The sequence below is a fragment of the Carcharodon carcharias genome, chromosome 2 (genome assembly GCF_017639515.1).
Source record: "Carcharodon carcharias isolate sCarCar2 chromosome 2, sCarCar2.pri, whole genome shotgun sequence".
NCBI lineage: Eukaryota > Metazoa > Chordata > Chondrichthyes > Lamniformes > Lamnidae > Carcharodon > Carcharodon carcharias.
In genome coordinates this window covers 76613938-76628808 of record NC_054468.1, presented here as the reverse complement: position 1 = coordinate 76628808, position 14871 = coordinate 76613938, and the positions used below count along the sequence as shown (strand labels likewise).

At 40.6% G+C, this 14871-nt stretch overlaps 1 protein-coding gene across 2 annotated transcripts in view; it reads right to left on the bottom strand.

Annotated features, from left to right (window-relative positions):
* LOC121290419 (cohesin subunit SA-1) overlaps positions 1 to 14871 on the bottom strand; it is a 229758-nt gene that overhangs the window by 142349 nt on the left and 72538 nt on the right. The window lies entirely within an intron of this gene.

Genomic DNA, 14871 nt, shown 5'->3' with positions numbered 1-14871 from the left:
TGGAGAAACTCTGATTGTTCTCACTTGAGTGACGGGAGATTGGGGGGGCAACTTGATAGAAGTTTACAAAATTATGAGTGGCATGGACAGAGTAGATAGTCAGAAGCTTTTTCCCAGGGTGGAAGAGTCAATTACTAGGGGACATAGATTTAAGGTGAGAGGAGAAAACTATAGAGGAGATGTGCGAGGCAAGTTTTTTATGCAGAGGGTAGAGAGTATCTGCAATTCACTGCCAGAGGAGGAGGTGGAAGCAGGTACGATAGTGGTGTTTGAGAGGCAACTTGACAAATACATGAATAGGATGGGAATAGAGGGATACAGACCCCGGAAGTGCAAAATGTTTCAGTTGATGGGCAATATGATCAGCACAGGCTTGGAGGGCTGAAGGGCCTGTTCCTGTGCTGCACTTTTCTTTGTTCTTTGTTCTAAATATTAACTGTCTGCTTTAAAACAGCATGCATATGTGTAATTTCAAGAATAGTCTCCTATTAAGGGCACAAATGGATTTCTTAATGGAGGAATAACTCTTTGGCCAACAGAAGACATTTGTATGTACATGCTGAGCTAATTCAGCAGAATAAGAGGCACACTTCTAGATGTAGTCTCTAAAAACCAGAAATGACCCTTGCATAGATTGTATGAAATAGTGAGTGCAGAACCCTACACAAGAAAATTTTAATAAGTTTCAAAGAATATTCTATTTCAGAGAACACTATCCTCTACATCATTCGAATATGACAGAAATTATTTCTGTTACAGTTCAACTCATAGCATTTACGTAACAAACTTGTGTAGAGGCCACAAGGAATAAGCATCGAGTTCTGCCACAAAATCTAAATAGTGAATATGTAAAATCAGGATCAGTTCATCTTGCTAACTGCAAGCTGCAGCTGTGCTCCAAAACAGAAACACATCTTGGGCTTAATTTCCAGGACTCAAGTACAAGGAAACACTATATTGCTAAGGCGATTAAAATCAATCTGACACTTCTTCAATCATTAGAAAATCAAATTATATATCTATGTAGGGTGTACATCATTTTCAGTTAATATAGGTCATGTGTCCAAGAGATAAAAATAAACTTGCTTCTCTGCTTGGCTAGCTATCACTTGTCTTTATTCAGCAGAAACTGAATAATTAAGTATATGTAAACTGCACCTTGATACACATACAAACTTGATAAGACTAGTAAGATTGAAATTTAGATTTTAAGTTGAATAATTAAGTACCTCGGCCAGCCATAAATATACATACATGGACGTACATGTACAAAGACACATGAACTGGATGATACTGTACTTTGTAATGACAAGAGCATTACACCACATAATAAAAAGCAAGTTGATTGATCATCCACACCATTTATCTTGAACCAAAAATATTTTTCTCTGTAACTGTCGCTACTTCTTTCTCTGTCTTTAATTCCTTTTGCATCACTCTGGCCTGCTTTCTCTCTCGCTTTCTGTGTTCAGCTGCCATGCACATTGTGGTATCTATCCCAGACTCAGATTCTCATTTTTTGTTTCACTCTTTTTGCAAGTCTGTGCGTCATCTCTCTTCCGCATGTTTCTAATACCTGTTATTCATACAAATTCATTTACTGACCTATTCAATATCATTCGCATCTATTTTAAGGTTTTGGGTGCACAAGATAAACAGCAACACATACTGGTGTTGAGATGATCAATGGCTACATCATGGATAATCAAGAGAAGGTGGTAGTGAGGGCCTCTTTCTAGGAAGCAGTAGGCAGTGAAAAGAGATGTTGGGACCTGACAGTAATCCTGAAGCTTGGTGGATTTCAGGGAAGCATGGGCTCTAGAAGTACTCAGCAATGGCTAGGGGATGCAAATTCTCACAGGTGGTGGTGCAGGGAGAAGGGCCTAGGAATACTCAGTGGTGAATGGATGCATCTGAGGAGGAGTGCACAGGAGCCCAAGAGGCTGGGAGTGTGGAAAAATAGGACACTATTGGAATTTGTGAACACTTAGGCAAGGAGCAAGGCTGTGTGAACACAAGGGACTCAAGGGAATGAAAGAAGTGAGAAGTGGTGAACTGGGAGAAGCTGAACTTGGTTATGGGAATAGTGAGTGGGTGGCTGTGAGCACCCATTTGGTGCTGGCCTGGGAGACTGGAAGCAGTTCACTCTTGATCCAAGAGTAGGCAAATAATAGTGAAGCACAGGCATCAGTTGAGAGCACAATAGAGTCAGCAGCACTGTTCATGATTTTTTTTTAAAATGCCTTTCCTGGACCATATAACCTAGGTTATTCTTCCAGTCTGTCAAGAGCATTGAATGTGTCAACCTTTAAAAGTAACTACTGAACTAAGTAAAATGTAAACAGAAAATGCTAGAATTACTCAGGGTCAGGCAGCATCTGTGGAAAGAGAAAACAGAGTTCAAGTTTCAGGTAGATGATTATGTTTTGGCAGAATGGGAAATGTTGAAAATGTAACAGATTTTAAGTACAGAGGCAGGGAAAGGGAGGAAAGAATAAAAGGGAAGTTTTATGATAATGGAGAAGGCAAGAGAGATCAATGACAAAATGATGATGGTGTATTGCAAAAGGAGATAGTAATCGGACAAGTGAAACAAAAGCTGGGTCTAGAGGTGTAAATGGGAAAAGCAGAATTATCAGCATAAGATTGCCATGCAAAAAATGGGAGCAACAGCTTTGATCTGAACTCAACGTTGAGTCTGGAAGGCTGCAAAATGCCTAATCAAAAAATGGAGTGCTTTTTCTCAATCTTCCACAGAGCTTCATTGAAATTTGCTTTGTATTTGGCTCTTGTATTGAACCAAGGTCATGCCTGCTTATTTTGGAGATTCAAGCAAATGTTGAACATCTCAAGGAACAATTCAGAAAGCTGTGCATTTTACTGCTCTCCTTGCCAACATTCCTCCCTTAACCAATTCATCAGAAAAAGTTTAAGCCGTTTTGCTGCTCTTTGTGGTAAACATTGCCAGCATGGGATTTGCACTGCACAGTATTTGAAATTTTACTGCAACTGGACATCAAATGTAATTAATCCTGTGTGAAGCACTTCAAAACATTTCAACATGCTAAAGCAATACATAAAAAAAACTCCTCTACCTTTTCCCTACCTGCTACTCCTTAATCCTGCTTTGTTTCAACTCATGTTTCAGTACACTCCTCTCTTGCATACTTTCAATCATTGTGGTATCTGTACATCTCGAAGTCTTCTCTTCTCCCGTCTTCCCTGACTTCTGTACGTCTAATATCTCTGTATAACTCTTGCACATTCATCTCTATCATTATTCTATACCTTTACTAAAGACAACTGCTAACATCTTTTTTATATTTGTTCACTGGATGTGGGCTTCACTGGCTGGGCCAGCATTTATTGCCCATCTCTAGTTGCCCTCGAGAAGCTGGTGGCAAGCTGCCTTCTTGAACTGCTGTTGTCCACTTGGTATAGGTACACCCACAGTGACCTTAGAAAGGGAATTCCAGGATTTTGACTCAGTGACCGTGAAGGAATGGCAAAATATTTCCAAATCAGGATGGTGAGTGGCTTGGAGGGGAACTTCCAGATGATTGTGTTCCCATCTATCTGCTGCCCTTGTCCTTCTAGATGGTAGTGGTTTGGAAAATGCTAAGGAGACTTGGTGAATTCCTGTAGTGCCTCTTGTAGATGATACACACTGCTGCTACTGTGTGCCGGTGGTGGAGGGAGTGAATGTTTGTGAACGTGGTGCCAATCAAGTGGACTGCTTTGTCCTGGTTGGTGTCAAATTTCTTGAGTGTTGTGGGAGCTGCACTCATCCAGGCAAGTGGAGATTATTCCATCACACTGCTGACTTGTGGCTTGTAGATGGTAGACAGAGTTTGGGGAGTCATGAGCTATTAACAGCTGGTGCAATATGTATAGTTGAAACCATGGTTGGAGGCTGAGCTGTGGAGAAAATGAGAAGGAATAGTGCTAAACCCTGGAATTACAAAGTAAAATGTAGTGGTGGGATCATGGGATGGTTAATGTGGCCTGAACTGGACAAGCTTCACAGAAGAGTGGACAGCATTTAGTCTTGAGTTGCAACAAAGAAAGGACAGGACTGGGACTCTCAATATTTAGGGAGTGACAGTTGGAAGATTGATACTTGACACTTCTTGGGGAGAAATGAGGAACATATCTATATTCTGGTGGTGTTGGTGAAAGTGGTTCTAGGACCACTAAGCAACAGTAGGATGGAACTTAAGATCACCCCAAATGGGCAGAAGCCTACTAATATTGGAATATGGAGTGCAATGGAGTAGCAGCTTAAGGTGCTGGAGGGGATTTTTGCTTTGGTAACAGTCTGAGGAATAGAGATGGTGGTGGGTGTGTTTGTGTGTGTGCACACTTGTGCAGGAGAGAGGATGAGGGGGGAGGTGCAGAAAGAGATGTGGATACTTGAAGGCCGTAGGCCTGTTTTCACCTGCCTCATAGCATGTACCCACCTTCCCCACACCAATGCCCCCTCACCCCACATCGACCAGTACAGCAGAGATTTAAAAACAGCAAGTTGCACAATGTCCATTAATTTATTTACACTGTAGTTAAATTACTGCAGCAGAGAGTAAATCCTTGAAAGTGGCTTTTTTTAAAAAATCAGACTTAAAAATTGTAGCCTCTAATTTCCACTGGCCAGAAACTAACAGAGTATGCTCAGAATTCGGAGCCAATTGGCAGAAAAGCCCACACAAATACAGGGTGCCCAGCAGAACTCCACACTTCTCCCATCCCAATAAAGGACTGGGCCTAGGCAGAGGAAAGTTGCTACAAAAATTCGCAAAATATGCTGGAAGACTAAGTTTTGTAATTTCTTTGAAAACAAAAGTCACAAATTTAACCTTTACATCTTTATGATTTGTAGCTCAGAAAGGAACAACCATGCCAAAAGAAAATGAAGCAAATTGTTTGATTTGATTGGCAGTCTTTCTTAAGTTGCCAATGAAACAATTTAAATTTCTGATTGACTAAATGCAAACCGATCAGCAAGGCTAACTTGACAGATATTAAGTTATTTGAGCCAGTCATAATTTCTTGAGCTGCAAAATGATGGCAGGGCTTGGCAGTACGGATGCAGTGTCAACACATAATTTCATTTTAAAACAGTTGTGAAAATATTAATTTGATACATAGAATGTTAAAATGGCTTCCAAACATTTCACTGAAATCTGAAAATGGCTGCAATATACTCTTAACAAGAAATGAGTGGAAATCGTGTTTTCCAATAAACACTTACAAGAACTGAGGTTAATTATTAAACTGTGGGTATGCTAATTCAGCGCCGCATAGAATAAAGATAAATGTAGAGTTCATAAAAGACCTTATCCTACTCGTGGAAACCATCATGCCATGCACATGGGGAAAAGTGTTGGATAAAGCCAGAACTGTAGTGGATGCATAGTTCACAGTTAACAAGCTTTAATTTTGTCCCAAGATACGAAGTTTTTACTGGAGCATGTGTACTCATTGACAGCCTTTTCCTCTTCTCATACATCATGTATGGTCAGCTCCCTAGGTAACAAAAGTCACAACAGTTGAGCATTTGCTGCAATGAGGAAGGTGGGAAATTTTGCGCTCAAAAATATAGTTTACAAAAGAGTCCATGATGCTTATGCCTTGTTTGGAATATCTGTAACCCTGATGATTCTGTGTGAGCTTGAACCTACTTCACCACTATGCACACACAGATCAAGGAGCACTGTTTCCTTGTTTTTCAATGTGGTTCTGGAGAATGCTGCATGACTGGAGTATTGTCTTTTGGATGAGATGATAAACCAAAGCGTTTAGTCCACATTTCCAGGTAAACATAAAAGATCTCATGCCTCTATTCAAAGAGAAGCAGGAGAGTTCGCCAGATGTCTGGAACAATATTTATCCCTCAACTAATACCCAAAAATAAAATTTTGTTGTTTATTTCATTACGGTTAAAGGGATCGGGCTACTTGCAAATTGACCGTCAAGTTTCCCTACATTACAACAGTGACTATTCTAAGTTTACTTCATTGGCTGTGGAGTGCTTTGGGGTATGCTGAGGTTATGAAAGGTGCTATATATATTAAAGTTTGTTTGTTTTTTTCTACACCTTTCGCTGTCCATTGCTGTGGTTTTAAATCTAGCTTTCTGCTGTCCTTCCTCACTGTTATTTTATGGTCCCATTTAGTCATTGTCAAATTCACGAAGAACGATTTGTGCTGGCATATTTAAATTCTATTTCAAATGAGAATGGCAGGGTCTATTGCCATTGCACACATGGTGTTGCGCACAGAATATAGTTGCCTGAATGAAAAACTAACAGAATATGGCCTTGGTTACAATTATAGGCAAGGCATATCAATTTCAATTACTTGATGGGTATCATGTCTTAGGAGAATTTGCACTGCCCTTCAGGTATAGGCACAATTATTTTCTGATTCAAATATCTCAAACAACTTGCATTTACGTAGTGTCTTTCACAGAGAAAAATGTTCCAAGGAGCTTCAGAGGATTATTGAGCAAAGTTTGACACCAAGACACGTACAAAGATATTTGGAAGGTGACAAAAGGCTTGGTGAAAGAGGTAGATTTTAAGGACCCGCTTCAGGGAGAAGGACAGGCAGAGACAGAGAAGTTTAGGCATGGAATTCCAGAACTTAGGACCAAAGCAACTGAAGGCATGGCTGACAATAGTGCAGCAAGGGCAATCAGCTATGCACAACATGTTAAAATTAGAGATCTCAGAATGCAGTCAAGCTAGAAGAGGTTACAGAGATAGGAAGTGGCAAGACCATAGAGGAATTCGAACTTAAGGTTTGAGAATTATGAATTTGAGGCTTAGCCAGACATAGAGCCAATGCAGACCAGCAAGCACAGGGGGTGATGAGTGAATGGAGCTTGGCGAGAGTTCGGATACAGACAGCAGCAATTAAGATTAGCTGAAGTTTATGGAGGGTGGAAGGCTGGTGAAGGTAGCATTGGAACAGTTGAGGCCGGAGGTAACAAAGGCATGGATGAGGGCTTCATCAGGTAGAAATAAGCAGTCTTGGTGATGGAGAGGCTATGGGGTCAGAAGTGCAGCTTGGGGTCATATCAGGCACTGAAGTTGCAAACAAGTTCAGCCTCAGACAGTGGTCAAGGAGGGAGAGGGAGAGGGAGACGATGGCTAGGAAGGAATTTTTGTGACCATCAGCTAGCGTGGAAGCCAGGAAGGTAAGCTGGATAGTGAGAAGTGGAGAATGAATAGGGTCGAGGGGTCAGGAGGTAGGTCTTTTGACAGGATGAGCATTGAGAAGACATATTGGAAGATAGAAGAGAAACTGGAGAAAGATGTGGGCTCACAATTGGTTGAATTGCAGTGATTTTTAATTAAGTAAACACACGTAGCATTCTGCCAACAACATTCATGAACAAGAGTGTCCATGTGATTTTAAGGTGGGATTAGGAAAAGTGTCGACCAAAATGCTTGGTCCCTCTTCATATAGTGTCATCGGTTATTCAATTACCACATGAACAACCAGAACAGATAAACATGACCTTGGTCTAATGTTTCCTCTGCAGAACATTATAATTATATTTGCAACCAAACACTAATAGCGCAGTACACTGACCCATCATAGGAACAGGGGTAGGCTATTCAGCCTGACAAGCCTGCTCCACCATTCAATTAGATTATGGCTGATCATCTACCTCAACACCAATTTCCCAGGCTATCTCCATATCCCTTAATGTCACTAGTCTCCATAAATCTATTGATTACTGTTTTGAACATCCTCAATGATTGAATTTCCACAGCCCTCTGGGGTAGAGAATTCCAAAGATTCACCATCCTTGAGTGATAAAAATTCCTCCTCATCTCAGTCTTAAATGGTCTACCCCTTATCCTGAGATTCCCCTGGCTTTAGACTCACCAATCTTATCCGCATCCCACCTGTCACACCCTGTAAGAATTTTGTAAGTTTCAATGAGGTCACCCCTCATTCTTTGAAACTCTAAGGAATACGGACCCAGTCTCCCTAATCTCTCCTCATAAAACAATCCTGCCATACCAAGTATTAATCTGGGGAACTTCAGTTGCGCTCCCTCTATGGCAAGTATATTCCTCCTTAGATAAGGAGTGCTGCACACAATACTCTAGGTGAGTTCTCACCAAGGCTACATACAACTGCAGCAAGGCATCTTAAACCTCTGTACTCAAGTTCCCTTACGAGTAAGGTCAACATACTATTTGCCTTCCTGACTGCTTGCTGCACCACCGTGTTAACTTTTAGTGACTCATGAACGAGGACACCCGGGATCCCTTGGACACCTGCACTTCTCAAACTCTCACCACTTATGAAATATTCTGCCTGTTTTTTCTACAAAACTGAATAACTTCACACTTATTCACATTATATTTCATCTGCCATGTTCTAGCGCATTCACTTAGCCTGTCCAAGTCCTTTTGAAGCCTCCATGCATCCTCCTCACAACTTATGTTCCCACCCAGTTTGTTGTCATCAGCAAATTTGTAAATATTATAATTGGTCCCCACATCCAATCAGTATATAGATTGTCAACAGCTAAAGACCTAGCATTGATCTTTGCAGTACCTCACCAGTAACAGTCGACAATCCTGAGACCGTTTATTCCTACTCTCTGCTTTCTGTCTATTAACCAATTCTCAATCCATACTAGTATATTTTCCCCAATCCCATATGCTCTAATTTATTTACTACCGTCCTGTGTGAGACCTCATCAAAAGTCTTCTGAAAATCCAAATATACCACATCCACTGGTTCCCCTTTATCAATGATATAAATGATACCCTCAAAAAACTCCAACAAGTTTGTCAAACGTGATTTCCCTAATTTTACCATTCTTTTCTAAGTATCCAGTTATCACATCCTTTGTTATAGATTCTAACATTTTCCCTACTACTGACGTCAAATTATCAGGCCTGTAGTTCTCCATTCTCCATCTCTTCTTATATTTGCCTCTTTCCATTCTGCAGGGACTTTTCCAGAATCTATAGAATTTTGAGAGATAACAAATGCATCCACTATCTCTCTAGCCACCTCCTCCAACACTCTGGGATGAAGCTCAACTGATCCAGGGGATTTATCAACTTTCAATCCAGTTGACTTTTCAAGTACTAGCTCTTTAATAATACTAATTTATTTTAGTTCCTCAGTTTCACAAATCTTTGGTTGCCCAGTATTTCTGGAAGATTTTCTGCATCTTCCGTGAAGACAGGCGCAAAGTAACTGTTTAGCTTCTCCACCATTTCCCTGTTCACCTCTACAAATTCTCCTGTCCCCACTTGTAATGGGCCCACATTTGTCCTAGCTAATCTTTTCCTTTTTACATACCTAAAGGAGCTTTTATTGTCCGCCATCATATTCCTCGCTCGTTTACATTCATATTCTCTTTTCCATTTCTTAATCAATTCCTTGGTCCTCCTTTTCTGGATTCTAAATTGCTCCCGATGTTCAGGCTTACCACTTTTTCTGGCATCCTTATAAACCACTTCCTCTGATCTAATGCAATTTTTAACTTCTTTTGTTCACCACGGTTGATTTACCTTTCCCTTTGGGTGTTTGTGCCTTAGAGGAATGTGTATCAGTTGTAGACCGTGTAGTATTTCTTTAAATACTAGCCATTGCCTGTCTACCGTCAAATCTTTTAGTATATTTTCCCAGTCCACCATAGGCAACTTGCCCCTCATACTTTCCTAATTTCCTTTCTTCAGATTTAAGACCCTAGTTTCAGAATGAATTATCGCACTCAAACTTAATGCAAAATTCCATCATATTATTGTCATTATTTCCCAAAGGTTCCTTTTCAGCAAGGTTATTAATTAGCTGTTTCTCATTACACAACACTAAATCCAAAATAGCCCAATCCCTAGTTGGCTCCTCAATGTACTGTTTCATCTTGTACACACTCAGGAATTGCTCTTCCACAGCATTAGTGCTGATTTGGCTAACCAAGTCTATGCATAAATTGAAGTCACTCACTATTACTATATTACCCACATTACATGCATCTCTAATTTACTGATTTATACCGTGGCAACATGAGCACTATAGCCTGGTGGCCTATAAGCCACTCCCAGCAATGTTTGCTGCCCCTTGCTGTTTCCTAGCTCCACCTACACCGATTCTACATTGTGATCCTTCTATCAAAGGTCCTTTCTTATCAATGTATAGAGCTTGCCCCTTATTAAGAGTGCTACCCCACCTCCTTTCTGCCTATCCTTCCTAAATGCCGAATAGGTTGCCTTTCATTTCACTTTTTAAACGTTATTTTCTATTCTGATCCTATTTGGTGCTTGCCTATGCTTTGTCTGTCTTCTACTTTTGCTTTCTACTTTTCCACTTTTTACCAGTTTTACTTCCCTCAAATCTGGCTCCCTCTCAAGTTCCCATCCCCCTGCCAACCTAGTTTAAACCCTCCCCAACAACACTAGGGAATCTCCCTGCGAGGATGTTTGTCCCGGTCCTGCTAAGATGCAGTCCGTCCATCTTACAGATATCCCACCTGTCCCTGAACCAGTCCCAATACCTCAAAAAGCTGATGCCCTCCCTCCTACACCAGTTCTCCAACCACATGTTCAATTGCTCAATTCTCCTATTTCTATGCTCGCTAGCATGTGGGATTGGAAGGAATTACTGCATTAGAGGTCATGCTTTTCAATCTCCTTCCTAGCTTACTGAAATCTGCTTTCAGGACCTCATCTCCTTTCCCACCTAAGTCATTGGTACTGACTTGGACCATGAGCTCTGGCTGATCACCCTCCCCCAGAAGAATATCCTGCAGCTGCTCCGTGAAATCCTTGACCCTGGCACCAGGGAGGCAATATTTTCCTGGAGTCACGTCCACAGCCACAGAAACACCTGTCTGTTCCTCAAACTAACGAATTCCCCATCATTACTGCTCTTCCCTTCTTCTTCCTCCCCTCCTGCACAGCTGAGCCACCAGTGGTGCCACAAACTTGCCACTAACTGCAATCCTCCGAGCAACCAATGCCTTCACAACAACCCACTAATATCCAAAACTGAAAACCGATTAGCAAGTGGGACCTCAGAGGACACCTGCATGGCCTGCCTGGTTTTCCTAGGCTTCCCTTTCTGCCTTCATGCTCCTTGCCTGCGGTGTGGCCACCTCTCGGAATGTGATGTCCACAAAGCACTCAGCCTCGCGGTTGCGCCACAGTGACTCCAGCCACCACTCAAGCTCTGAAACCCTGCAAGGTTCTGCAGCTGGTGATTCTTTCTGCACGTGATTACCTTGGTCACCAGTAGCACCCACAACTTCCTACATACTACAGGACACGCATTCCACACGACCGAAGTGCCCTACCATGTATTAACTTCACTTTTGTTAACTTTACTATACTTTGGTTTAGTTATATTAATTTTACTTGGCCTTACTTAATAAACCTTACTACTATTGATAAACCTTACCAGTACTGATAAATCCGACTAATACTTAAAACACTTATGAATTGCAATAAACCTTATTTTTCCACTTTCCCGTGCACTGAATTCCCACATGAACCCAATTCATGTCTCACTCAGGTGTATCTCTTTCGAGTACAAACCCATTTCCATCTGTTTCAGATGAAGTTACATTGTTTCATAGTTTGCCATTGTGAGATTTGAACTCTTCAAACTCTTTTGAGTAAACCTGTTTCCATCTGTTTCAGATGAAGTTACATTGTTTCATAGTTTGCCATTGTGAGATTTGAACTCTTGATACTCTTTTGAGTAAACCTGTTTCCATCTGTTTCAGATGAAGTTACATTGTTTCATAGTTTGCCATTGTGAGATTTGAACTCTTGATACTCTTTTGAGTAAACCTGTTTCCATCTGTTTCAGATGAAGTTACATTGTTTCATAGTTTGCCATTGTGAGATTTGAACTCTTGATCTTGGGGTTACAAACCCAGTACCATAACCACTTGGCTATTTAGGCCCCTGACCATGCGCCCCTTACTCACAATGCAGTTTGAATAGCCTGACTCTTATATAGACCTCTTGATGAGTCACGAGCTAGTTTAGCTTCCTGCTACAGCAATTAACAACAATTGAACCAAGTTCTTTCAGCTGATTGACAGACAACTGCCACTACCAGGCAATTACCTGTTTTAACAAGGTAACCTAACTTACTTGAAGGTTGTTAGTTCTATGTCAGAGCTTGGCTCTTAATCCATATTTAAACCTGAAGATGACTTAGCAGAACTTACCACGTGAACCTAATTCGCTAGTCACTTGGTCTATGTCTCACTCAGGCATTGTCTCCTGACCATGCGCCCCTCCAAAAGCAGTTAAATATTCGTAGGTCATAAGATACCAGAATGGACAACGCCTACTGCTGCAAATTTCATCATGAGGAATATTCATAAGGGAAAACACTCCACAAGCACTGCCACTTTTTATTAGTTTGCCCATATAAGCATTTGCATGTGAGTTAAGATAATGACTATCAGCAGGCTATTTGGCCAACCATGATGCTGCCCTCACTCAATGCCTACACCTTTCCAAGTAACTTCATAACACTCAAAAGTGTTGAATCCTGATTGTGTTCTTCTCTTCACTAGTCCAGGAGCATTGAAGCCAACTTGAGCTCGCCTATTAATATATCATCTTGGTTGACATTAGCAAACTCAGTACAAGAAATCAAGTCTGGATAGTGTAATCCAGTTCAGCACTGAACCAATCAACTAAACCATTAGTCCTAATTTCTGTTTCCTAAGAGAGGCAGCAACGTCTACAGCTTTCTAGGTTGAATTTGCTTTATTGATTTTACCAATGATACAAGAGTAATGGCACAAGATTGTATGGATGAAGGCTATTATCTCTCAAAATTTAGCGCCTTTTGATAACGTGAAAGTCGCACAAAGTTTCTTCTAGTATGCAATCGGCAAGTCAAAAGTTCCTCTAAAAGCCAACATATGCTGCATAAAATCTCGAAAATTGTTGAATTTCATCTTCACTTTTGCATATATAATCACTCATTAGATGAGAGACCCATAGGCAATATGAGCAATATGAAATAATAATTGCGAAGTCTCCCAAATAGACCTTTTGGACTGATGCAGAAGTTAAATGCAACTGCCACTGCTCATATTTTAAACTAGACCTTCTTGTAAAGTATCAGTGCGCTTTGGAGTGCTGCTCTGATCACCATTCTATTAGTAATTCTCTGGCTTTATTTCATTAGAAAGTGAAAAAGATGTCCAAATCCGTCAGCCAAGTAACATGCTTTCACAAGTAGGTGAGCAACAAAGGCATAGAAGATAGATAACTAACAGAGAGAACTGTACTTTCAATGAGATAAAGCCTGAAACAGGGATTCAGTGAAAAGTCTGCAAAAAGAATATACGTAAAGTTTCCTCTCATTCGACATGTCAAACAACTTCACGGAAAAAGGACAAATGTGTCATCAGAAGCTCATTTTGCAAAACTCTGCCCTTTATTCGGTGGTACACCATGTTGGAGCATTCTGGAGTGTAGTCCCTAAACCTAGAGAAAAGTTATTAATAGTATTCTAATTTGTGCAACAAATAACATGATCATTGTTATAGACCAGACATGGACAAAAATGGAGCTGTAATCATTTCCCCCGATGTAGCCTAACAGGGGAAGGCAATATTTCATACAGCATAAGCTATACAAACAATACCCCTGGTCTAATCTCTAATCTGGGGCAAGTGGCTTTTAGAGACAATCATCCAGAGATGGTGAAATGGCATTTGCAAAATTTGGGTTAGTAAATGAAAGTCAGTAAAAATTGTAGAAGGCAAATCATGGCTGACTAACCTGATTGAGTTCTTTGATGATCTAATGGACAGGGTTGATGAGAGTAATACAGTTGATGTGCACATGAATTTTCAAAAGGTGTTTCACAAAATACACATCATAAACTTGTTAGCAAAAGTGAAGCCCATGGGACTAAAGAGACAGTGATAACACAGATACAAGATTGGCTAATGGACAGAAGGCAGGGAATGGTGGTGAGTGATTGTTTTTTCAGAGTGGGTTGGCAGGAGATGCAGAGTATACAATGGTGTTCCTCAAGTGGTGGTTTTAGAACCACGTTTTTTTTGATGATTCGTATTGCTTTGGTCTTGGGTAAATGGGGCATAATTTCAAAGTTTGCAGATGATTTAAAACTCAAATGGAAGAAATAATGAAATGAATAGTAGCAAAGGACAAAGACTTGTAAAATGAACAGACACATGACAGATGAAGTTTAACGTAGAGAAGTATGAAGTGATATATTTTGGTAGGAAGAACGCAAAGAAGCAGTATGAACTAAAAGGTACAACTATTGCAGGAGATGCAGACACAGACACACCTGGGAATGTATATACACATAGAATCACAGAATTGTTACAGCACAAAAGGAGGCCATTCTGCTCATCATGTCCGCACAGGTTCTCCGAATGAGCAATTCCCTTAGTTCCATTCTCCAGTCTTCTCCCCATAACCCCTGCACATTCTTCCTTTTCATAAACAGTCTAATTCCCTTTTGAATGCTTTGATTGAAACTGCCTCCACCACACTCTCAAGCAGTGCATTCCAGACCTTAACCATTCATTGCTTGAAGAAGCTTTTAGTTTTGAATGTGGAAGGATAAGTTGCAAAGATTGTTAAAGCAACAAATGGAATCCTTGGCTTTATTACCAGAGGAATAACATACAAAAGCAAAGAAGTTATGATAAAATTTTCTAAAACATTGGCTGGGCTTCAATTAGTGTTCAATTCTGAGCACTACACTTTAGGAAGCTTGTCCAGCCTTGCAGAGGGTGAAGGAGAGATTCACTAGATTGGTACCAGAGATCAGGGGATTCAGAAATGTGGAGAAGTGTTTAAAATTATGAATGGTTTTGATAGGGTAA